Source organism: Pseudomyrmex gracilis, unplaced genomic scaffold, assembly GCF_002006095.1.
Source record: "Pseudomyrmex gracilis isolate BER0280 unplaced genomic scaffold, ASM200609v1 scaffold_1547, whole genome shotgun sequence".
Classification (NCBI taxonomy): domain Eukaryota; kingdom Metazoa; phylum Arthropoda; class Insecta; order Hymenoptera; family Formicidae; genus Pseudomyrmex; species Pseudomyrmex gracilis.
In genome coordinates, this window is record NW_018022131.1 from 7,951 (window position 1) to 11,925 (window position 3,975).

Below are 3,975 nucleotides of genomic sequence, written 5' to 3' on the forward strand. Positions count from 1 at the left end.
GCGGTACGCGCTTGTTTGTGCGCTGTATCACGCACCTGTGCCGTGTCGCACGGGCACAGATCTTCTCCGGTTCACGTGCGTTCTTACCTGCTATATTTCTGCGGCTTGACTTATAGATCGGTACGCGAAACTATTGCTTGACGCGTGGAACGGTCGGAACTATAGTTCGCTATATTGCGACGCAAGGACGGGAACATAATGAACTGATAAATATGGTAAATGAATATATAATCAAAATATAAGAATACAGACAAATGAGGAATCAATATAAAGAGAAATAAAAAACGAACAGTAATAATAATAGTAATAATAGTAATAATAAAACAAAATAATAAGAGTAATAATAATAAGGATAATAGTATAATAGTATGTACATATATACAGGTGACGGGGCTTACCTCGTCACAAGGCAACATTTAGGACTATGTTAAATGACCTTACCATACATATCATAGTTAAACCAAGTTTATGGGCTTCAAAGGAAACCTTTAGTTTTATTTCAAATCCAAATTCAAAATCCATAAAATAGAAATATATTTAACCAGCTATATAATTAACACCATTATATCTTTTTGTTCTATGTAAAAAAGAGAAGACAATAATGTTACGTCATGTGACAACATTTGTATCATTTGGCACGATCCAAACAATCAAAAAAAATGTGACACTATCTGGATAATCAAGATGAGACTTTTGATTTGGTTTGTCAAAGTAAGAAACATTATTAAAAACAATTATATTCTCTTTTTGCAAAAATATGCTGATTTGCTATTGTTACGTCCTGGCCTATAGATACGGTCGGGCTGTGGTGTGACGCAACATTAAACGTTTTCTACATCTCTCTTTACAGTGGACACGGAAGTCCCGCTGTGAGAAAGTCGAGAGAGTTTGTTTATATTTGTGGACAGGTCAATGGCGTACGCCGATCTTACTCTGTCTAGCGAACACTCACTTGTTGGTCCATTTTTAGGTCTGAGACGCAAATCTCATTTACCAAAGACGGGACCTAGCGATTTTACCGAGGAAGTAAGAGTGGGTAGAGAAGGATAACAAAGAATTATTCTTTAGTTTGATTCCACACATTATAAAGTAGTTATATTTATTAAAAAAAAAACAAATCAAAATCTTAGCAAATTGCTAACATACAGGTGTGTTGAAACTAATACAATGACGGAGCGCATAATTGTTTCGTACAAAGTAATCTATAAGCTAGGGTGCAAGTGTAAGAGAGTGGTCGGAATACAAGTTGTTTAGTGCAGCCAGCCTCTTTAATCAATGTTTACGCAACTTAGATCATCTTAGAAATGTATTTCCTTATGTCAATTGACAAATTCGGTTTTGTTTCATTTCTTAGGTTCCGATAGGTTTAATGATAGGAATAAATTTGAATGTGTCATGATTCTAAAACTGATATTTGGAGATAAACGGGCTTTGTTTGTTTCCGTGAGTTAGAAAGGAAAAAAAAATAATTCGGATGCTACCCGGAACGGCTATGCACCGTGAGTAGCTCTTCCGAAAAATTCGAATGCCACCCGAAACGGCTATGCACCGTGAGTAGCTCTTCCGAAAAACTCGAATGCCACCCGAAACGGCTATGCACCGTGAGTAGTTCTGTAAAAAAATTTGGATTTTTGAGCGCGTCTATCTATTCGTTTATTTTAACCATTTTTCTCGATTTTTCCGAAAATCAGTCGCGAAGTTGGGAAGTAAGTACGCGAACAGTGGAACCTCCGAATGAAAATAATTACAATATGGACTTACTATTTGCTGCGGACCAGTGATGTTGATTAATAAAAGGTTTTAGGCTGTTGCGGCACAGTAGTTTACTCTGGGATCTTACATTCTGCACTCACTGTCACTCACTCATTCGCTGTGGTACTTCTAAAATCTGCGGCTCTATCTGACTCCGATCTCGAGAGTCCCGGCTTATATACAATTTTGAGTAAGCAAGGACTCTCCCAATCGGAAAATTCAGTCGAGCTTCGCCAGTTTCCATTTGTTAGTTAGTAGTCAGATAAACTTCGTGAGATCGCCAATCGGCAACGATCTCTCGGCTCGTCCGATTTTCCGGAGAAGGGAAAAGAGAGAATGTTGGTTTTTCAATCACGCCTCATAGACCCTTTGCTATTTGTTTATAATAAAGTTTTTGTGGATTACTCATGGCGTCGGAATTCTATTTGCTCCGGCTGCTCTAAGTTTTATGAGCGGTGTTCTTCCTGGTCCAGAGATATCCGGGTTTGTTTAGGATGTTTAAACAATAAGTTGAAAATTTCGGGTTATTACCAGGCGCGGTTTATTTTTTCGGACGCCGATGTGATTTCCGTTTGCTCTCCTATCGTTTGGAGTCCAAGTCTTCAAACAATAGGAGGTCTACTCGGATTATTTATTGCTTTTTATTATTTACTAAAAGGGAAATTTGTTATGCGTTGGCGCGTCGCGTTGCAAGAAAACAGGGCCCGTGGAGTCCCCAGGACGTAACACTATATTAGAGTTATCATTTTGAATTCCGAAAATCTAACTTTACATTCGTGATCAGTAATTCAAAAACTTCTAAATATTTACTGAATAAATGCTTATATAAAAAAACTTGTCACTCAAAGGCTAAGAAGTCATTCAAAGTGGTTCTTTAAAATAGGACACCAGAATTGCATATAGATGCCATTTTCCTCATACAATTTTTACATTCTACGATCGAAATAACATATATCTATAGATACTAGCTTTTTGAGTCTTTCAATATAAAATATTAATGAAAAAAACCATTCCAAAACGTCGAATTTATGAAAACTTAGAACCCTATGTGACTATCTGATTTTCTAACAAAGGCTTAACAAAAGACGAATTTCATTTTCCCTATACTTCTGGGATGTGACACTATTTTTTTCTTTTGATATAAGATCCAAATAACAATTTTTTTATATTACCAAAAATTCCGAAAAGGAGCAAAAATTAGACTTTTTAACATCTTCCTTTTTCCACTTAACAAACACTAACTCATGTCAGCTAAAAAGGATATCTTGAAAAAATTCTCTTGAAAATCTATTGAATGCAAAGCCAAAGCCGTTGCATTAAATCTCGATATCTTTCTAGTTTTGGCTGCAAAGTTGTTCGTCAATCGTGTTTGCATGCATACAAGGTGTACCACAAAAAAAAAACGCTGAAATAACTTTTGAAGAGTTTAAAGTATAGAATTGAAAGAAGGATGGGTAAAAAGGGGATGTTGACCACTCCCCTTGTGCGGGCAGTAAAATTTATGTTGATTACTGTTGCTGAGGTCCTACAGAATGTGAAAAACCCATTTTGAAGTCTAGGAACTAATAGGAACTTGGTAAGACGTGACAATAAAGATAAAATCTTGAGAAACAAATCTTGAGATATATCAACTATTTGCAAATATCAATATATTATCACGATATCTGAAATACGGTTCAATCAATCTTTGCAAAATATGATACAAAAATACTTTTGGATCAGAGGCAAATCCTTATCAACGTTAAGCAACATAAGCTCACTCACGTGAGGGAAGTTGAAGCATATGCGGAGTTCTATCAAAGCATGGTACAATATCTTATCGAAGATGTTATCCGTTTATCAGCATGCACTATAGAGAACATCTTTGTTCAGGAGATTTCAGATCTTGCAGAAGACAGCGATAATAATTCTGAAGAGGAAAGTGAGGAAAAATAAGAATAAACACCCCAAAAGACACACACACACACACACACACACACATATATATATATATATATATACATATATGTTCGTGTATATGTATGTATATACATACAGAGTGTCTCATAATGACGTCTCACCGCTCGTAAGCAAAAAGAAGGGGTTATTCTAAGACGAAAAGTCTTATATCACTTTGGAAAATTCGCAATAATTAACGAGATATGAATTAATCAAGATCCGCTAATCAGCGTGCATCCAGCGTAAGGACAGCCCAGTCTGTTGCGCCGTACCGACGGAATACAA